This window comes from Anticarsia gemmatalis, chromosome 4 (genome assembly GCF_050436995.1).
Source record: "Anticarsia gemmatalis isolate Benzon Research Colony breed Stoneville strain chromosome 4, ilAntGemm2 primary, whole genome shotgun sequence".
In the NCBI taxonomy this organism is placed as follows: Eukaryota; Metazoa; Arthropoda; class Insecta; order Lepidoptera; family Erebidae; genus Anticarsia; species Anticarsia gemmatalis.
In genome coordinates, this window is record NC_134748.1 from 4,652,222 (window position 1) to 4,676,239 (window position 24,018).

The following is a 24,018-nucleotide window of genomic DNA, read 5'->3' on the forward strand; positions in this document are numbered from 1 at the left end:
TCCCTATCCACTCCAGATTTTTTCTTTTCAAGTTCGAAATACAATAAGAGTACGACCGATTGCATTCATGGCAGTAGCCGTGCTACGAGAGCTACGCGGCCGTTCTATTTAAAAGAAAAGCATGTATAAGTATGCAGAGCGCACCTAATCACGACTAGTTATGTCCTTAAACTTGTCAAGTGTATCAGCACGGTAGAGTGGGCAAGTGCAGCCCAGTCCCCGTGACCTACATCCGACGACCCTCGGTCGGGAAGCTGCTAATTTCCACCATCGCGGGCTGTAGCCGACGTCACGGCGGGGGCAGGGAGGCACCTCGACGCCACTCGACGGCTCGCTGGCTGCCTCGCTCCGATCAGTCCAACGCCCCACTCCGAACCGAGAGCACGCGCCGGTCGCGACCCGACGCCGCGGATGATCGCGAACAAACACACAACCTCACAGACGCCGCCTGAATAAAATTAATAAAGTGTTGCATCCGTATTTTTGTAAAGTGCGAAAACTGTGAAAATATTTTTTTAATAGTAAACTGTGATAGCGAGTCAGGCGGGCGGAGGCTCGGGTGGGGCGCGTTCTGCTGACACACTGGCTCAGTCAGCCGCCGGTCGCCGAGTGGCAAGCACCATCGATTTTCTCCATACGACTGTACGCGAGGTACGTAAGTATCACGTGCTCGTATTTTCACCGCGGCTATTTCCACGCGCCGAGTATTTTCAGGCGATCTGCTTAACGTTCAAGGCCGCGTTTGTTTGCGTCCGCGTATACGCTCCGAAGTTCAGTTTACGTTTATGTTATGATCGATTGTTTAGATGGTAGGCAGACTGGTTATCTGTTATCAAGCAGTGCTCGTTCGGGAGGAAAACGAATCGTTTTCACGGCTCCACGATCTTCGGCGCGTGCTTAGAATAGGTAATGCGATAACGTTGTAACACCAAGGCTGTGGTGCGGTTGGCGACAGCGCATTACGATTTTTCTTATTGTTGTGTGACAACAGAGTCGGTAAAGTAAGTAGAGATCTAGTAAAGTTGTGTTGTGTTTGAAGGTGACATTTTCAGTGACCTTTGGTTACCGTAGTAAGAGCAGTAAATAATAAAAGTATAACGGGTCGGGCCAGGTGTGCAGTGATGTGATCATGAGAGTGATCATGACCTACACAGTGAACACTAAATCTGAGTGTGTGTGATACGCGAGCTGGCACAAGTTCAGACAGGGATTCATTCAAGCGATGTGCGAATGTTTGTGTTCGTTACATCATGTGAACAACATAGTTCATCACTAATAGCAGACTCACCAAAATATTGTGATTTCTAAAATAATATTTATGTTAGAACTTTGATAGCTAAAGCTCGTATTGATGATTCTTATGCCTAAGCTCTCAAACTAAATAACTATTTATGTTCGAATGAAAAGTTCTTTAAAAACTTTTGTTCTGTCTAATTAAAAAAGTGTGAACTTTTGAAAAATCTAAGTGTTTGAGGACGAAAACATATTTCCAATCAAATACATTACTAATTTTCAAATCACTAGAATAATTGTTATGCTCTGATCTGACGAGCATAATGTTGTAATTACAATTCAATTAGTGATAACAAATAATTTACGACGTAAAAATTAAAATAATCATAATACACATTTTGCAATGCAATTGGTATTTTTAAGTTACCAAAAACTGCGTTGTAGTGAAGTTACGTGAAATACCTACTTCGCAATAAATTCGTCAATTTTATCGGCTGTATAGTTTTTTCAAACAAATTGCTTTTACTCAATCTCGTAACGATTTGCACTAAAACAGTTATTGGATCCTTATCGCTTTCCGCCGACGCGTGATCAAAATATGTACGAAAATATACATATTCATTTTATGTAAATATTATGGTTCCCTCCGCCATGTTATGTACGAAAATGGTACTTTACTATCAGGGTTTTTAGGCACTCATAAATTATAATGAGAGGATATCTCTGTGACCGCAATTTCGAGCAAACTAATGAATAACTATCCCGACGATATTCGTAGAACACGAATTTATACATAAAAGAACGTTTGAAAGAGTTCTGAACTTTATGTAAATGAATCGAGACTATTTCAGCATTATAAAAATAGCTATATTTTATTTGGGAAATCTATGAATCGTAATAACCGAAATAGAGCCAATTATACATAGATACCGAAAGAAAGAAAACAAAACATCACTAAAATATATAAATACAGATTCGTAACTAAAAAGTAAATAAGGCTTTGTATCCACCGTTATAGAGCACAACACTACTACGTCACTATTATATAACGAGCGACCAATCAAATCGCTCTGTTTAATAACATTCAAGTAACACAATCACGTGATTGGTGGAAACTTCAACAGTTAGTAACACAAAACATAGCAACAAACCCTTAAGATCATTAGGCATTATGACGTAATATTCTTGGCAAGAATCGCAGCGATGAAATTTTAATTGTTTCGCCATTAAATAAAGAGCAACAAAATAAGCTGCGGTCGTATTCGGAATTGTTCGCGTGACTAATTAAAGCATAGCTTTGTTTGATTTTAATTGCTCTAGTGTGTAAGCACCTTTATATTCGTCTCGTTATATTAAAAATTGTATAAAAATATATATTGTATAAATTAAAATCTCGTTATAAATTTTTTATCAAGTTAATTACTTTAAAATTTGGGTAATTTTTCTATCAGAAAATGTAAGTCGTAGATTTTGAATCGCTGAAGTAGTTTAATATTATTGTAACTAATTGAAGTCAGACTGTAGCAATAGCGAGGTAGAAACAAAAACACAGACAGACGGCATAACATTAAACAGTTACCTACAATTAATAATAAATATTACACAACAAAGCTTATCGCGTGCCAGGTGTATATAAAATGAAATTTATGTGAATTTCCGAAACTACTCCTTACTAAACCGTTAAGATTATACCAAAACATAACTCTATGTACAATTTGCTTCGTAAACTTGTTTATATAAATATAACGCCAATTCTAACATGAAGTTTTAACAGAAAAGTCAATGCGAATCACTCTTAAAACTCATAATTATATCATATTGCTAGGTCGTACGCTTAAGTACAAGCCATAATATGTAGATACGGATTCATAGCAGACTGCGTACCTAAAAACTATAGCACCATCCGTAGGTACTTAACAAAAAAAAATATAATGCATGCTTGTTTGCATCTTCCTGGACATAATATCCAAAAGTAGTAAAAATACCCAAACTTTATACAAACACCACATTTATCATATTCACTATCGTCTTCCAACACGTAAAAAACTGAGATCAAAAAACTATGACACAATAAATTCATAACAAATCTATTTTAAACCAAACCTAAAGTTTCCTTTTAAGGCGGTGCCGATGTAAAGTTAAATATAACCAATACAGAATGAGTTCAAAGTTTGCCCTAATACACTGCAATGAACTATAGTTTGTATGTCAAGGTGTCGTCACGAATCATCTGGCATCATCGGACCGATGGCAACGCCAAAATGCCAGCAAAAACGCCAGATAACATCATAGGGTTTGCCAGATCTATTGACAGTTTATTATAACTGAATGTTAACGGAAAAACCAATTGATAACACTGTAGACTTCGAAGTTAAAATGATACAGCTGTAAAGATATCATATTGTTTTCTTCATTTTGATTCCTTAATTTCTGTCGTGCTTAACTAGGGAAATGAAATAAAAAAAATGTAGTTACGTTTTGCTTTTATTACGATCATAGGTATTGTAAAAAAAATATCCGTATTTATGTAAGTATCAATTATTTCTTTATTTTGATACTGTTGTTGTTAAATTCAGTCGCGCTAAACTTAGGAAACGGGTTGAAAAGTAACTGAAAATCATGGACGACGTAACAAAGAAAGAAACAAATTTTGACTAGGGAAAGGTTATTTCGTGACAGATTAACTTTTTGGCTAGTTTTCGATTCCATCTGTAAATAATAGTAATCGTAATAAAAGAATTGGTAAGGTTTCTTTGAAAAATATTCCGCAGTAAACATTATCTCAATGTTTTCATGACTCTTATCGCAAGTTTCATAAACAAATATTATTGAAACCACGTGTAGAATCAGTCGTAATTCGTTACAAGTCTTTCTCTTTAACCTTTGGAACGTAACCGATTTACCGTGAAAGGCGCATTCGTTGCGGACATCATGTCTGGTACTCAGTTCTCATTTATCATCTAAAGAAAAATCTATATACCTACTAACTTATGTTTTTAGTACTAATTAAAAATATTTTGTTTTGAATAATATAAATAGGTTTAAAATAAGTTCAACTCTTATATTTCATCGGCTGATTTACAAATGAAATGAATTATAGTGTAAAATAAAAATTAAAAGCTATCGTATATAAAAAGATATCGTATTAAAAAAAAATCTAATAGCTTTCATTTATCTCTCTTTAGAACTGGCAAAATCACAAAGCGCTATTTATAACCTCTTTTAATCTCAACTGGAAATATAACAGCACTATTCAGTTGACTTATTATCTAGACGAAATGTCAGTAACAGAGATCGGGACACAATGATCGCCCGCAGATCCAGGCGGGGTTTCAAACTCACCGATGAATACACGACCTTTTTTGATAATATGATAACCGTAGAAATATAGACCAAAATCTACATAACGATGTCGTTATGCCACAACCGAGAAAAATACATTTGGGACACTGACGAGACCCGGCCTCATATCAACACTACAATGTCAATTGAAATTCATAAAGGATAATTCACTAGACGTCCCTAATTTCAATTTCTGATGTAACTCCAACTTATTAATAAGGTTAGCGTAACGCAAAAGTTAGGCCGTCGATTGAATTATTCCATGAACGTTGGTTGAAAATAATTGAAAAAGTTTTATCACTAAGATATTAATTACGTGCACGGATCAAGTTTCGAGAATAATACATCGTTGATAAATAAATCGTTTCGACAGTTGAACGTAACCTTGAAGATACAAGGTTAAGTTAACCCTCCTGATGACACGTTGTGTTCTATGACAGTTCAGTGCGCGTTGGCCTAATTTATACCACCTTCGAATTACCTCGCTGGGTCACGCAATCACGTTATTGGAGGCTTTTTCCTTACACTATACGCCTTCCTTTCAGTTTTCCTTTTTTAACGTTCCTTTTCTACTTCGTTTTATTTACAAGCCGTAACGAAAGTAATAAGTAAGCCGGTCTTTAATACGTTTGAACCAATTTGTAAAGCGACCTTTTAGGGAAATTAGTGTAGAACTTGTGTAGGTATTTACCCGTGATAGTACAAATAAATTGTTATTTGATCGTTACGAAATGTTACGTGACCAAAATATCATTGTAAAAGTGCCTATAAAATACACGTTCTAGATGTAAAGATTAACACGCAATGCGCCTATTTACTCAATGAAATAACGATTAGGCATTTTATATTTATCGTTATCGAGAGAACGATACGACGAATCTTTGTACGCATACAAAATGAAATATCCTTTCGTAATTATCCATTACCTCGGCCACGTAGCGTAAATACTCGTTATTCGGTGCTCACAATTAGACATAAATATAACGAAACGGACCCATTACTCGGGACCCTTTTAAAATGAAAAAGTAATTAATATGAAACGACAGCATTATCTAGTGAAGTTCGAACATAAATTACACTTTATGATATTAATTTCGTTTTGAGTAGTTGAAAGTACTTGTAACTAAATAATTAATACTTGCAGAGTGAAAATGAGCCAAGTCTGACATCACAGAAGAGATATGAGATTGCCAAAATCAGCGACGTGAAACGTCACGGGAACTAATTTAAATTATGTAAGAGTCTCAATGTCTTGAGTGCTGCAACATTCTGAGACAAACTCTAATCATTGTTAAAAATAAATAGCACCCGTATTCCTTACACTTCGGTGATTCCTGTATCAATACAAGATCGCGTCGCAAATAAGGCTTTTTGTTTTGATACTGAATGTATAAACAGACTGGCCTGACTCTGACAGATCCAAAACAAAAACTTACGATATTTTGACTTTAACTTTAAGTAAACAAATAAGATAATACCCTGATTTAGATTTATGTCTCTCAGCTCTTCGTTAAAGGCTTTATACTTCATCGGGTTTAATTTACTTTAAATTTTAAACAGAAACTTGACTAGCGAGATTATTAAATTATCTTACTACGAAACAGTCAATATTTGGGAAAATATTGCACAATTTTCTACTGAAATTTATCGCTGTCTTTGTTTATTAGTTTGAGTATAAATATTATATTGTTCTTTTATGTCTCTATCAAAGAAAATCACATATTTTTAAGGCAAATTTTCTGAAAAGCTAGAATAATAAATTCGATGTATAAATATAAACAGTACGGCCTTGTGAAACACATTTCTGACTGTGACTTCTCGCGGGAAGAAACCTAATTCTAATCTAATTCCCGAAATAAAAAGTAACCTATATCGATAATGAGCCCTCCTATTTCTGAAAGAATTTAAAGCATTAGTTTTGTATTTTTAAACGTATTTCTAAACAAACAGATAACAACTATTAAATTTTAAAGTAATTGTAAAGTAATTTTAAAAGATTTTTAAGCTTTAAATGCAAAACACGTAATAATCTCTTTGTTCAGCAGATAGTTATTTTAAGTGTCATCTCGTAAACTAATTGCTTCGTTGTGAGTTGTCACACGAACAAATGACGGACCAACGAAAGATTGATGAAAAGATAACCTTAAAACGAGAATATTTACATAAGAATTGGTTTAAAAATAACGCTCGAAATATTTTTAAGCCGTGGTTTTAATGCGAACTGCGAACGTGTCTTAAATTTTGTAATACAATATTTAAATTGGAACGATGGAAACGTAAACTTTTTCATTGTTTTGTGATGTTTAGTGTTCATAAATATTTGAGTAAAGTATTCTCTTTTTATCTCTTTTTTTCGGATAAAATAATGGTAGCGAATAAAACCAAATTGTCAACGCCTTTAGCTTATCTCAAAAGCTTTTGTTGTTGTTCTTCGCGGGTTCGAAATCCCGATTACAAGACCTGTCAAATGACAAAATCTTAACCATTCAGCTACGTGTTTTATTGCCATTTTTTAGGATAATAAATATTAGTGTTTAACATTTTTGTTTAAAAGTATAATACCAAAACATATTTTAACAAAAATGTAATTACACTGGCCTACAAAATGTAGAAAAACAAAAGTAACTAACCCTGAACTCGGTAAATAAAGCTTAAACTCGTTAAACAAAATCGCTTTCTAAGTACCCTCATATAAGCACAATAATAAGCATATAATTAATCTATATTACAAGCAAAGGCATAATATTAAGTCTCGCCCGCTAATAAAACTTGTTCAAGTAAGCTATTTGCTTAAATATATTACTTTCACTTCCACAGTTTGTAGGCGACCTAAATAACCGTTGTAGGGTAAGGACTAAAGATAGACGTAATTAATAGTGAAGTGAACTTCTACTTGCTGTGAATAGGTAATGTATAAGGGTTTAGTTCTTGAAAATAGGTGGTTATTCCTTCTGATGTTTGGGACTTTTGCTATGTACGGTTAAACTTTTACAAAAATACTATCTATGAATCTAAGAACCATTTTACAGTGTCAGATCTGTTGAATATAGTAAAAGCAAATGTATGTATGTAATTGAATAATTCTGTATGATAAACTATCTGATAGATATTTAGTAGTGGTAAAATCAGTTCTAATATTAGCTCCCGTATTAGCGATTTTTATTAATGTGTTTTACGGTTCTAGCTCGAGTATAACAAATGTAAACATTAACAACATCATGCCGGACAAACTCGAAGTTGTAGGCAGATATATGTATGAAATATACCCGCGTTTGTCGTTTTATAATGTTAGCACGAATGCGAGCATAGATATTTAAAATAATAGTTCAATAAACGATTTATTAACATGATATACGGTCTGTTTCTGTTTGTTTCTAATAAAAATCATGATAAAAGTAATATTTCCCAACATCGCTATTATTATTGAAGCTAATACTTTTTGCCCCGAGTTTCCTCCATTAAATTGCAACATAATGACCTTGTATTAAGCCATATCGGACCGACGTATATTACTATCAAAACGGCCACGGTTATCTGACCTCAGTAATCCAGAGGTATTATTTGTAGCGTATTTTCTTAACAAAATCTTATATTTACGAAGGTTTTCATATTACGCTTTATTGTTTTTCATTTCCTCCTTGTAATAACCTCTTAAGACATCAGTAAACTATGTTTTTTTTCTCAAATTAATAGAATGTAGCTGTGCATGAAGAAATAAGTATTATGTACAAGTTTTTTGTATTGTTTATTCTGTCACGTTAACTGCACGCTAGTTCAACCGGAAGGTAGGCAGGACTGTATGCAATACCTACACTCAACTTCCACTGTTCATAATGATATTCGTACCAGGTACACAATTATACTACGTATTTGAAAAAACTAACCTATTTTTCGCGATCGGGGAATCAAACCCGAGGCCTTACGATTAGCAGTCACACAGGTACATTATCGGTCAACAAAGGCGTTCTCGTTCAAAACATTATGTCCTTAAATCTATTATTAGAACAAATGTTGTTCCTTAGTAAATATTTTACCTACATCTTGGTATTACGGAATATTATTAGAATGTTTGCTCGCGAATAATTAATTATATTCGGCTTATCTTATGATGTCTTCAAATATTTGAACAAGTAGGATCCTAAAATAGATTGGTTGGACTAAACTTAGTTGTATGGACTATCAAGTATTTTATGGTAATAACTACAAAATAATATAGATGCTAGGAATGGTAAGGAAATCTAGTGAATGAGTAAAATTATACGTTTAGCTAATTAAAAATGGTAATAATAAGAGGTTGTATGCTTCTGGTTTTTGCTATGGAAGATAAGCCCTTCTAGAAATAGCATATTTTTATATTTTCTGTAGATTCACCTCTCCAATGTATTGGTATAAAGTTTCAAATCTATCTACATCTAAAAAACGAGTTTGAAAACCATAATTTACACAAAACCTTCAATTGTGAAAGCATAATGAGTCATTTTCACATTTATCACTAGATAAGAAATACTAAAACAATGAAATGTGTTGTTATTCGTAATAAATATTGCAGTTGAATAAATAATATGTTATGCAATACAAATACATAAGGCGATATTACATATTTAATTATTTAAAGAAACTTGAGTAAACCTAAATAAATAAACCTAGTAAAAAGTGATTAGTCAAACCCATTGCTATCCTTCTGCTGGTCACGGGACTCTCCTCGAAACGAAGGAAGGATTGAGTCCCCTGCAGGCCTAGAACAAGTTGAAAAAAACTGTAATCAAATTAGTGTTTAAAGTGTTTTAAGGCATATAAGACCTCCTGACGCTCCATGCATCAAGACGTTTTCTTTTTCCGTTTAGCAAATGATCATTATTTGTAACACACAAATCAGTATTTGTTCGGAAGGTTTTTTGTTAAGCGTGATGGTATGGTATGTTGCCTTAGTTTCGAACCCGCAAAACTTACATATACACACAAATTCCTAAACTACTCGGCTATCAATGCTAATAAAAAGTAGTTATGAAAATAAGCAATAAACATAAAAATTTATAGAAATTTTTATTGCCATGGAAGTTTTATATTGAAAAAAACTCACCTATTTTTATTTAGGTCACATTTGATGCCATAACAAAGACACATATTCATATTCCTATTTAAAACTGGCAGACTTTCAACATTCCGTACAATATTTCGTCGCAGTAAGCATTTCCGATAGTTTTGTTTGTATTCACTTCCTTTATATGTTTAGGTAGTTTATTGTGTCGCGGAAGACTTTGCAAATCGTATACATAAAGTCATATGACATATGTTTGTATGATTATTCTGTTTATGTATGGGAACTGAACGAAATGGTAGGATTCGTTCCGGTTAGTAGTTTGTCGTAAAATTTCGATGCTTGATGCTTTTTCCGGGTCGTCAATGACTGATGATTTGTGAGAGGGAAAAGTTGTATAAGCTACTTATTTCTCCACCTCTACGTCCTGTGTCTACTAGTGTTTATAAATAAAATAAATTTAACCCATTACTGTCCCACTGCTGGGCAAGGGTCTCCTCCCGTAATGAGGAAGGGGTTAGGCCTTGAGTCCACCACGCTGGCCAAGTGCGGGTTGGGGACTTTGCATGCCCTCAATAATTGTATTGAACAAATTTTTAGGCATGCAAGGTTTCCTCACGATGTTTTCCTTCACCGTTGGAGCATGTGATAATTATTTCTAATACACACATAACTTCGAAAAGTCATTGGTGTGTTGCCTCGGGTTCGAACCTGCGACCACTTGCGTGGGAGGTGTCAACTTATACCACTCGGCTATCACTGCTCACACTAGTGCTCACACTACTAGTGTTTACAATTATGAAATTATTACCTTAATTACCTTTGCCTAGATTCGATGCGTAAAGCCAATAAAAAGGTTAATATGAGTATAAGTGCCTAATTGTATCGTAGGATTTAGATCATTATAACATACTAATTCAATAATAAATATCACATTATCTACTTAAAACAATTCTCATTATAATTATTTATTAATTTAGCTTCGTCGTTATGGTCAAACATGGTAATTATCTACATGAGCTGCATAATTATAAAATAATCTGTCAAATTCAGATTAATTCACTACATGTTGCTTTCACAAAATCATATTATAAAAAATACATTTTATCTGTCATAACATTAAAGTAATCTTTGAGTATAAAAAATACCCACTAACTATATCATAAACATAAATTACTCTCAGAAAACCCAATAATATTATAAAATAAATTATAATAAATAAATTTAACCCATTAATGTCCCACTGCTGGGCAAGGGTCTCCTCCCGTAATAAGGAAGGGTTTGGTCCTTGAGTCCACCACGCTGGCCATGTGCGGGTCTTCGCTACAAACTGTCAAGAAAATAGTAAACACATAATAAAATAAAGTGCAATAATACTGCATTTATAAATAAACCACGCACAGGTGGTTGTATGTTTACGCGTTACACATCATCACAGTCAAAGAGTCTGCTTTCCAGATCATTTGCTGTGTAAACCCTGCTAACTAGTATGGAGACAGATGGTTTGAACGCAAACACCAACTGACTGTGACGTGCATTGTCACACTGCATTTGAAAAGATAGGGCGAGTGACGTAAATTGTATTTTGTGATTCGGTAGCTCAATCGTCTATTGCTATCGTCTACCGACAACCGAACTGTCATTGATTTTTGTATGAAAATCTGATCAGCGCCTCTAACGGGCGTCGTAGAAACTTTTTTGGCAGTACATTCTAAATGTCAAAATGTCGATAGCTAGCCGGTTGTCGCTAGTCGATAGTGGTAGAGAATCGAGTTAAGAATAATTTAATGATGGAATAGAATTAGGGTGATACGGAAGTAGAAATTGTATGTGATCTGTAAAATTATAGCTTAACCATTCCTTGTTGTGCATAGTCCGTTATTGTTATAGAGGTCTAAACTTAAATCTATACTAATATTATAAAGCTGAAGAGTTTGTTTGTTTGTTTGTTTGTTTGTTTGTTTGTTTGTTTGTTTGTTTGAACGCGCTAATCTCAGGAACTACTGGTCCGATTTGAAAAATTCTTTCAGTGTTAGATAGTCCATTTATCGAGCAAGGTTATGGGCTATATAACATCACGCTACTACCAATAGGAGCAGAGTACCAGTGAACAATGTTACAAAAACGGGGAAAATTATGAACTATTCTCTCTTAGGTGACGCAAGCGAAGTTGCGCGGGTCAGCTAGTAGTATAATACACGTCCAAAAATAATATGTTTTCTGTTATAGTAGTTATTCATTTAAAAAGTAATGACCTACATAAAATAGTCTATTCTTATATTCAACAGTATGAAAACTATTCAGTTTTATGAAAACTAAATACGTAGAGATGGCCTGACATCTTTAAACTGAGAAATAAACTATAAAAACATGTTGTTTTAGACTTTACCTGCCAATAAATACGGTGTCTTTAATGACAATATTGTCCTACATAAAAGTGATTTATACATATAAATTATATTGAAAATATCTAGGTCAATATCTAGACACTATTTTCGATAACCCAGTAACATAGACAAGACATATTTATTATAATGTCCGATAAAACAAATTTCGTAAAATTTTTGAATTATTTTTCTTGGTGATAAATAATAAGACATACTAGTTATACGTTTAGTTATAAAAAAAAAACTGTGATATATAACCAATCATTTAATTGTATAGTATTATGGGCTCTTTGTCACAATGAAATTAGTTCAATTAATAAAGACATCGTAAATATACTCTTGGATATGACAGATTTTACTTTCTTTTGACGTCCATACGTACAAAGTTGTTATGTTAGTTTACATATTTAAAGATATTAAAATCGCTTTATTCCTATGAATTGCACCAAACACCCATCGCATACTGTCACAACATTTTTGCTGAATAAACAATTCAGATAATTTATGCTCAGTAAATGAATTTGTCAAAACAAGACTATATAATAACTATTTATTTTTATATCTATATTACTATTATTTTCAAATTTTCTATTATAAATACAAATCGTTAAAAAGTATATTTATATGAACTTTAAATTCTTCAAGAACTCGGTCCTGTTTTCAAAGTTTTTTGTTTATAGTTTTACAACATTTTATAATCCATTTTGCATATTTTTCTTTTTAAAAATTTTAATTGTTCATCACTTAAAATGTTATTACATTTAAGATTTATTGAAATAAAAAATATAGTCGAGAATGCGTAAAAAGTCGATCGATCGTAATTTTCAACGTGATCATTTAAAAAAGAAGTCTTGACAGGGATTAAAGGCGTTGATCTATTTTACATAATCTTTAATAAAAATAAATAATTCTCTGTTCATCATTTTTCTTTTGCATTACATTTTAAATTTCAGCATCATTCCAAATAAAATTGCAGCTATCATACAAATTTGACTCGGCACCAGTTTTTTAAATAAACTAGATTTTTCGCCAGAACAGTCAGTTACTATCAGATATAGCCAGTTTTTCTGTATATTGAATAATGACTTTACCGTACATCCTATTACATGGCACACGTAACATTGCACTAACTTCTTCCTCCTTGTGGCATTCATTCTAAATGCTCATAGGCCATTTATGACAGTACTATAGCCTAGGACCCCGATAATTTCTAATTGGTATAACCTTAACATACCGGTATTCCTACTAAAGTGATCTCGGAGGTCAGGCTACACCGTCAATTACTCTATGTGTAAATACTGGCTGAAATCACCGGAATCATCTGCAATAGAAAAAGAATATTCCATAAAAAATTATCCATTATTTTATCATAAACGAGAAGTATTAAATATGTCAGTCTCAGACTGTTACGTTCTCACATCTGAATCGCTGAATCGATTTAGATTAAATGTTGCACTTGCACAGAGATAGTAAAAGACCCGGTACCAAATAAGGCTACTACTTTCAGCAAAGAACATGCGTGAAAAATTTAGTAAATGATCATAAATTAGTTACGTTATAGCATTGATTCGTGTGGCAGCAAAGGATATTTCAATGCAAATATATTTTTAATAACCTTAAACCTCATCAGTCTAGTAACTAGAGAGTTCATCTGCCAATAAGCACTTCGATAACAGATACTAAATCAATGTTCATTCAAACGCTAACTCTATTTATATAAGCATAAAATCTGAATAAGAATAGCACGCCTTGATAGATCTGGCGCCGACAATATTATATCGATCATTAGTGTTCACAATCCGTATCACGAGGTTAAAATCACGCGCTTCGGTTTTAGCAACTGTAGTCTAGTTTCAATTTGTCGCTTAAACACTGTTATATGACATATTAAAATATGGAAATAGATACGTACCCGTAAGAAAAACAGTTCAAGCTTATAGTTTGACACCGAAACGCTACTAAACTATTCTAATTCAAACTAGGCACGATATAAGTCTTTTAATACTTAAGAACTAACACTATAATTAAATATATTGTATATAATATAGGTACTATAGGTGAAAGTATTGTATCTACAAACACACAGAAATCAGAACAATGTGCTGTCATGTTCCACATCTATGTATCTCCTTTCTGAAAATGTCTTTTTGTACATAGAAAACTACGGCTCTATAGTAGAGTTTTCCAGGCTATAAATAGAACATTTTAGCCAAAAAGTGTTATAACAGAAATATTATATTTGCAGGCAAGAGTACCTTAAGCTATGAGACGTCTAGAAATCGTTGTTTATGAAGGGCAACTTACCTATTTCGATGAATAATAAACTACACCTAGAATTCGTGCCTACAAAGCATCTGTTACACGTTAGCAAACATTAATAAAACATACCTAGAGAAACTTAGGAAATTTATAACGTCTTATGCGAAACTCAATTTTATAAATTAATCAAACCTTTATATTAAGTTTATGAGTACTAACGCACTAACGTATACAGTAAAGTGAGCCTAATTTCCAAATTACGTGGGTCTCTTAACGAAATTTGTAAATTAAATCATCACTGTTCTTATTGCATGAGTTTGAAAGAACTTTGCTTTATTCGTGTGATTGAAGTTTTATTATAGAATCATTATAGGTACTAATGAGCTAATCTATTTTGTTCCTAATCACGCACTTTTAATGCATATTAGCTGAACGATTTTGAGTTTAATTAGTTAAAATTCACTACTTCACGCATACTGTTGTTTAATAAGTTAATATTCGTAGCAATTATTGAATAGTATTAAACAGGGCCAGTAATCTTGTCTTTCCTATATTATTACTGTATTTCCAAATGTCTACTATCAATCTTCATTGGTCTAAATGTTTGCTAAGTTTAAAATAATATTACAACGAAGAACTAAACAATTGAATAGTTACCACAAAAACTGAAACACAAATCTTACCGCAATTGTGTCTTCAATAGTTTTTCACTAGTTCTTATGGCTTCGGCCCTGATCACACGGGTCGTCAACGGTTACCAACCATTTTTTAAAGACAGTACCTTGGCTTTCCGGTGCACTAGTCCCGTCACACGGCCGCGCTCGCGTCGTGGGAAAAAATAAATAGAAATAAAACTGTGTCACGCATCGCTGGCTGTGTGCGTGCCAACTCTAGGGTTGCCAGTTGGGATGCCGCACATTTTAGCCCGACTATGGATGAGGAATTTATAACTAAAATACTTGGCATAGATGTAGACAGATTTTTAGGTTGTGGTTACTAGGGCAACCGTTGTAATAAAGAAGCTCGACACACTAAAGTAATTCGCTATTTCTATAGTTTATTCCTGTGGTTTGTTACCTAGAGCTTTCTGAGTAAAGAAGCCTAGCCTTGTAACTCGGTTTTCTTAGACGTTTTATTTGACAACAACCTAATATATTTTGTGACCTCCAAATCGTTCTTTTATAGAATGAAATAAACACACGTACAAATAGAATTTACGCTTTAGGTAACAATTACGTCGAAATAAAACTGCCAATACGATGTCACATAAAGATTTTTCGATGAATAAAATATGTTAGTCATTTTCTGAGACCAAAAATACACGACAATCTCGAATATACTCCGGGATAAAACCTTAGATATGGTACACAAACAATACCTTTATCTGATAATCGAGATTCCATATCAAAGAGATAAAATTGTATCCATTTACATTGTTACTTAACAATATGATCTGTATGATTGTATCTTTTATCGTTGAGGTAAAGACGGAAATACGCATCACTATTAAACTGATACATTTAGATACTCTTTCTATGGTGTTCATTGTCTTTTTTGTGGTTACTGTGGTCGCAAATCATATTGCCTAAAGGTCATGTAGCATAGTTCATTTAGCATTATTTTTCTGACTGCCTCTCTAGTCTAGACGGTAGTGTAGACGACTCCTGATCTCGAGGGCTCGTGTTTGATTCTCGGAATCGGACTAAGTGCGATAAGTATTTTCTATTTGAGTTTGGTAACGTATCCGGCATATTATGATAAAAGACATGGGACTAAAATTGTTAATGGCGAAACGTCGATATATTTCATTCTTAGCCCTCTGCCTACGTCTTTGGGAGAGGCGTGATGCTATTTCTGTATGTATCAGATTTTCAGGCACCTTTCAGTCTAAAATTTGTTGTTTAAATAAATCATTATTGGTAATGTTTTCGACAACCCTAGCGGTTCTAATGAATGGCCACCGTGACATTGTGCGATGCACGTAAAGTGACGTCACTGGCTCTCAATGATTTCTTTCGACTCGTATGAATCGATACAATACAGCACGTACTGCGAAAAAATAACAAAAGTCATTCAAAGTTCGTAAACTCATTTAAAACGTAAACACTGTCTACTACGTTATTTATTACGAGTACATAGAAAATGATTAATAATAGTACGTAATGTATGTTGTAATTTATATTATAAAGCAGTGTGTCTACAGTACACTTGTGTAGGTACATAGTTTATTATAAATAAACTGGAGTAGTTACTTAAGAATAAAAACAGCAAAGTTCTATTAAATGGCTTCTTTAGGTTTAGAAGAGCTATTCCCTACAGAAAATTTAAACAAATTACTATGTATGTATACAGGGTTAAAATGTCCAAGACAGCTGACCCCTGAATGATGAAGGTCATTTTCATACATTACATGTTTTATTCTATCACACTTCATAATTACCGCTATTGTATAATTTCCATGGCCTTGTGACGCAATCTTGCAATGTAAAATATTTACGACGGGCGGATTGTCTTGTACCGCGTACATTGCCGGTTTGACCTCGTCAATGTCAGGGACGCTGGCCATTGTGTAGTCAAGCGAAGTGAAGCCTGTCGTTATTGTTGTTTCATCATTGATGCGGCTTTTATCGTCGATCTCGGCAGTTGTTGATGTAGTTTTACATAATGTTTGTAATGTTTGTAGGTCAATTATTATGTAGAATCATTTCGATTGTTTTTTTTAACGTTGAATGCTACTACTTATCTAAGCATCAACTGTTAGAACAAAAGTTATGGAATATGTTTATGAAAGACCCTTAAGTATAAGAGAAAGTTCTACTTAAAGTTATATTTAGTTACAAACTTTTTATTTCTTTTATGAACACCGAAAAGAGTACAAGAAATCTAAATTGAACAATATAAATAAAACGTCTATGAATATTAATAAACGCTTCGCCAACGTTTTCAAAAATACTACCATAATATTCCTCAACCATCCTTTCAAATTGATTTGACCTACATAAGCTTCGCTTATCTACCCTTCACGCTAAACCCTAAAATTGAAACTACCCTCGCTCCCCTATACGCCATTAATATAATAAACACTTACAAACATGACTGCTTGGTTGGCAAGGACCCCTAAATGTTCATAATACATTCGTGACAGCTGTTGCAAAGTTTTATACCCAGGTATTACGCGCTGTTTACAAATGAAATTTCACATAAATAGCCCGTGAAATGGACTTCTTTATACACTTTTAAGTATTTTAAGCTGTAATATCTCACAGCCGCTTATCTAACCTCCTTGTTCTGAGTTCGAACCAAACGATTTTGTCGATTTGCCTCTACTTTACGTTTGTTTTTTTTTTTGTTTATCCTAAAGTCAGATTTTCGGCAAATGTCGACCTGTGCATCACACTTCAGGCCAAATACTGCTATAGTCGAATAATTTGGTAACTGCAACTTAAGTAACTATACCTAAATAATTAACAATTATATGCCAAATCACGTCGCAATTTAAATCACTGAAAAGATTAATTGAACTTCGTGAGTGCGTAATGGAGCTTCTAATTCTATATAACACATTGAAAACTGTTACAAAAGGACCCCTATTATGAACAGCTGAATAGTCTACACGTCCAAAAAGCCTGTAATCTGTCCAATCTAGTTAATCACCTCATTTTAGGCAACTCATTTGAAGGGATAATCGTGTTCTTTCGTTGCATGTTTAGACTACAAATAACGTCAGCTATTAGCAACCTTTTAGCAGATTGACTCATTTCACCTAACTTTGTTTTATCGTAATAAGCACGACCCTGCTCTAACCTCTGCTAAATATAATTTTGCTTTTTCATAGTCATAATTTCAATGTTAATATTTATGGTATCCGCTTACGAATATCAGTTAAACGGTTATAATTATAGCTTTATGTTATCTTAAAATAGCGTGTGATGAATAAATTGATAAGAGAAAATTGCGAGTGCGTTGTTAGGCATTTAGATATTATTGTATTTGTTTTCAGCTAATGAACCTTGGGCTCATGTGGTTGATAATAATAATATGCAATACCAGTTGTACTTTTCTGATAGTTTTTGCATGATAAACGATTCGGAACGGATGTGTCCACTCACTGATTTCATCTTCCAATATCTCTCAACTTTATTTATCACTTAAAATACGATATTACGATATCTTTTAATGCTTTCCTGTAGTAACATTACATATAACGTTACGATACATATATTCCTTCAAACACAAGTCTATGCTATCGATCAGAGTAATAAGACAAGCATCTAAGCTTACTACAGCGTCCCATTGAGGTGGTTAATACGGGTAATCCGCTCGTCACCCGGATGTGTGGTCGATGGGCCATAATCCGCTGAGCGGGCAAGCATGTTGAGCTGAGGCTTAGGTAACAAGGCGAATCATTCGTCTTCAACCCCCTAAGGGTCTGAAATGGACATGACTGGAAATTGACTTGTTAGACAACAATACACTGAAATTAATACGCTTGTTTTTGTACGTATATTTACGTAAAACAACAGTACTTGTAAGTTTCGTACTTATACTATGTAAATAGTTACTTGTGCTGCTCTTAACGTGCACATGAGCATCGTGTCTTAAATAGCATCCTAAAAATATGAAATGTTAAGTAACAAAGAACAGTACGGTTAATAGAAAACATTTGCTACTAAACTAAGCTGTTTGACAAAAATAAAACATTTCCTTTTATATTTACTTCTAAAGTTCTTGAGCAGTAATAAACAAGCGTTATTTATTCGCCACTCTCGCAGTTAAATTAAAATTTCACCTACATAGTAGGTACATAGTACATTATATATTATTTATTGCGTTATTATTTAATTTCGCCGAGGCCTCTGTATCACGGTCACAGGGTCTACCTCCCACAGGCTTCGAGGGTCGTAGCTAAAGCCTTGAAATATCGGTAAAATATTTACAATATCGCAAAGCTCCGTAGGTGGAAATTCCTTCTTTGTGCTTTTATATATTTGCCGTTTTGTTGAAAGAAGCAGCACAATGAAGCCATAGCCACGTGTTTATTTATTGCGTAGGATTTTACGTTCTAGAAATATTTGTTTATATTTTGTTACGGTGTTTGTTCGAGTCTATGAATGGAATATAATACCGAGAGCAAAGACTTCTACAGTATCTAAACAATACTAGATTCCTTAAATTAACGAGATGTGAAATATGAAACAACCTTTAATAATAAAGTCGTAAAACCATCCTCAAATAGCAATATCCTGACATATTTGGAAAAAAAAATTCATATTCTACACGGCACTTACGAAACACGGAATACATTAACAACTTACAACCCCACCAAAACTCGCAACATTTAAATTGAATTCACACTCTACACATTCGAAAACTGGGCCGCAAATCTCGATATCATCTTATCAAACCGCCCTTTCAAAACCTATACAAATAAATAGGGGCCCAATAACCCATATACCGACATTGGCAAGAGGAAACGGCACGAAAATATTACTCCTAACCCTCGCAATCCTTCATCAATCAAGTTTTTCCTTGGAATATCCCGGCGGTGTATAAGAAATGGGGTACATTAATCATTATGGACGTACTACGACCCAGTTTCCATGGGTTTATCTGCGGTGATCACGTATGTTATAGCCCGTTTGAGTGGCCAGCTGCATTCAGTGGTCGGTCAATATAGTAAGCAAACTTTGCCGAGGTTAGTTATGTAGGTGTGTAATAGGATACGGAAAAGGATCTCGGGAACCTTTTCTCTTCTTGCGTAAAAATGAATACTGAAATATGAGACGTTAAGTGAGAGACTTCTTGTTTTTATGATTTTAATGCTTGCTCCTTTTCAAAAATGCCTACTTGTTATTTAAATACCAGTAACAACAAGAACATGCAGTACTACTTCTTACTTCCTTATTTTATGAATACGTGTTATGATTGAAAATAGTGGTCACCTAAGACAGCAATCTTGAAGGAAAATAACTTTGTTACTAGGTTGACCAGTATCTCTACGTTGTAAGAAAAATAACCTACCAAGTTCTCACCATATTTTCCCACATTTTACGATGATATTCCAAGCAATGAAATAGGAATTTTATAGGCACAGCTGTGATAATAAATATTACATTAGATAGCGAAATTAGGACGCGTATTTTATATCCTTTATCTCTAGTCGGCTTATTTTGTTCACTGTATAGATACAATAGAACCATTCTATGTTATAGGGTAGGAAGTAAATGGTTCTATCAAATTACACGTTGGAGTTAAGCTTGCCTTTTTTCATTTCAGTTAAAGTGAAGCTAAGGGTTTATAAGCAACGCAATTGACGCATTTTTTTACCTATGTCTGTCTCACCGCTAGGCAAGAGTCTCTTCTAGAACAAGAGAGGAATCTTGAATCCACCACTCTTGCCAAAAACAATTATGACGTAGACATATGTGAGTGTTTCTAAGTAAAAAATATAAAGTAAAAAATCTTCACATACACTCGAATTCACAATGTATACGCACACGCTTTATCGCAACTTTAATTAAACCGAGAGCTATTCGATCGTATAAAAATTGCCAATAACCCGCCTGATTGTTTTCTCAAACGCAAAATACTTTTAAGTAAAGGATGTTTTAACCTAGATAGCTGTATTTATATCTCTTGAATATTTAAAGCTCGTAAAATCTTGATCACTACCTCATAAGTTATAACTTGAGATGATCTCGACGTAACCCGAACATAAAGTGTTATCTTAAAACTCGTGGACCCAATTTTGTAACGGGAACGTTCTATTTTATAATACACGAACCGCTCATAAAGTTTATAACGTATCTAGTACATGTACTATCATTAAAGCCTAGATTTCCTAAGATAACCCGATTTGGTAGCAATTTATATGTACGATGAATGGGTAGGAATATAGTAGACACGTTTCTGCTTCTACCTCAGTCTTCTTCTTAACTTAATAACTTTGATTTAATATGTAATTTTAAACCTTCATCATCTGCAACAGATGAATATAGGCACGAATGATGATAATGATGTTGAATTCTAAATACACCGGGAATGACGACATGCAAAATTAAATAGCCGCCTAATAAATTGTCTTAAAAGTGAGGCCCATTTCTTCTCATATTGACAATCCTTGAGAAGAAGATTAGCAGCAATGGCATATAAACCAATTAATATTCTCTAAAATAACTCGTCTTTCAAATCAATTAAGCAAACGTCAATTTTATTCCCAACTTATTCAATACTATTTCATACCAAAATAATAGTGAAATCTAAACAGGCTCATCTAAATTTCATAAAGCTGTATCGAATTAATACACGTCAATGGATGTCATCGATGGCTTAATTTAACGGAGCAGAGTGACAGAAAAGGACAGCGATATTAATAATTCGTATTTGGACCAACTATTAATATTGATGTCCCTCTCTGACTCTTAATTAAAGTTGTATTTCAAAGCGACAGTTTAAATTGGATGTGCAATTAATTATTGGTTGTTTTATTACCGTAAACTTAATTTATTTATCCCTATTTGTTTTACTCCCGACTTTGTCTGCCTTCTATTTGCAATTTTAGGCGAGTCAAAATGAATTTGTGGCCTTTAGACTTTTAAAAAACCAAGTAGCCTGTTGAGTCCAGTTATAAGGACAAATTATGATGAAATAAAACCTCTTTATCTTTGTTATTCTATAATGTAGCGTTAACTATATCTCTAAAATATAAAGAGGAATAAATTTATCTCCGCATTTCCATATTACAATACCATCAAAGGAAAGCAAAATATTCCTTTAAATAAATAGCATTCCTACTTTTTAAACATGTTGTAATAGAGTAGCAACACCCACATTACGCCAACATGATTGTAGCAAATATTTGTCCAAATAAGTAGGCAAACATTGGAGCAATACTTTTTATCCAATATTGACATACGACCACTCGTAGCCGGTTTCAGTCAATGCCTGTTATAACATCGGTAAGCGTAGCAATTTATGTTTAATTATTGAAGGATTTTGTATAAGCTTTATGACTGTCTAGTTGACGGTTTTGGCAGATAGTTTATGGGAAATAAAAAGGTATGACGGAAAAATCTCGAAAAATACTCCCGTTTACGGACTTGTAATGCGTTTTAAGTGCTTTATGCATGTATACTCACAAGAACTAATCTATGTTGAGAAACCGGAAGGCGATATAAATTACTTAGATAAGTTTATACTGCAAGTTACAACCCATCTTTGGCAGGCACAATCTGACGAAGAAACAGCTTAACTTTAGAGCTTCCTTTATGCAACCAATAAAGACGGAAGTAAAGATGAATAACACGCCAAGAACTTATTATACAAGCTACATAGTACGCACTGGTAAACCTCGCTAAACAATAAAACTGAAAGTTTACCATCGATCCAACGATGACGTTAAAACGGTTAATCAATACGTAAGTGGAGCCATTAAGCGTAATCACCATAATCCAAGAGCCGCCCCCACAAACAGGCCCGATGAGAAATTTCTCCAAACATGTTCAAGAGTTTCAGAATAAATTACCCACCCGTATCCCCGGGATATTACACTGGAATTCGCTCATTTAAAAACGTTATACATCGTCCTGACTTTGTGTTACGTTGATAACAAAAGTATGTCGGAAAATTAACCTACTTACTCGTTCGTAGAGATTATGCTGTAAATTGTAAAATCCAACTCTTCCCGTCCAAACAAAGTTTCGACAAACATGAGATTACAAACTAAGTACAATTCTTAAAACCCTGTCAACAAAATTGCCGTTTATATGAAAGTCAAATGATATAATTCGACCTAAATACTAAAGCAGTGCAGTGAAACACGAAACATGCTTAGAACAATTTGCGTCACCATCTGATACTGAACAAGCGTTGTAGACAGGGTTAATTTCGCAGTAGTTCTTACGTCACGTTATGGGGTTTTCATGGGAATACGATCTTAAAACTCGGCTGCATAAGTGCCATTTCCCCGTCCGCTGTTCCCGACGGTCGACCGAGACCTAGTAACTTTCCTAATGCGAAAACTTTGACGTCAGTGCCCCACATTACCAGTTTGCTAAACCGCGCGTTTTCGGCTTACCATAATATTATGGGGTTGTTTTATATGCTATTGTTTCAAAGTAAGATACACGCACAAAGTTGTTGGTTGTCTTGCGTGTCAAATCTTCATGATAGGAACATTATCTGTAATAAATCAACATTGAAAAAGTTTTGTGGAAGGCATCAAGGTCGATCGAATAGGTTTCCGTACGATATAATGATTCCTTATAAACGTTAATATCGTTAAAAATAGCGAAGTTAAAATTATGTTCAAATATGTGGGGTAATTTTATTGTAATGTTAATATTTAATGTTATCGTTAGCATAATTATTTATTGCCAGCACCATGCCTTCACATAATTGTTAGTTTTGCGTTATTAATACATTTACGCGAGCCATTGTGTTAATTTTCCAATTATATCGCTTTAGCTACGCGTCAAGCGCTTAAATGTTAACGAATTGGTGTAAAATGTTGCTAAAAGTAGCATTTAATGGAAAATATAGTATTTTGATTTAACGATTATTGAAAATCTCTACATATAAATTATGGAATAAGCCTTGAAATGCGCAAAATAATTGATCACGACAAGTAAACAAATGTAGAAACGAATCGGTACTCACGTGTATGTATACTATTGTAAATGTCGTATAGTAACAGAAGCCGATTATGTTGGGAGGATAATCCGTCATTGCTTATATGCTAATCAACCGATATCGAAATAG

At 33.9% G+C, this 24,018-nt stretch overlaps 1 protein-coding gene across 1 annotated transcript in view; it reads left to right on the forward strand.

The window, feature by feature from the left end:
- The first annotated feature begins 330 nt into the window (after nucleotides 1-330).
- The window catches only part of Tob (Transducer of ERBB2), a 53,058-nt gene continuing 29,370 nt past the window's right edge, over nucleotides 331-24,018 (forward strand). The window contains exon 1 of the mRNA XM_076113227.1: nucleotides 331-651. The gene's annotated coding sequence lies outside the window, so the exon portion shown is untranslated. The remainder of the gene's footprint in view (nucleotides 652-24,018) is intronic.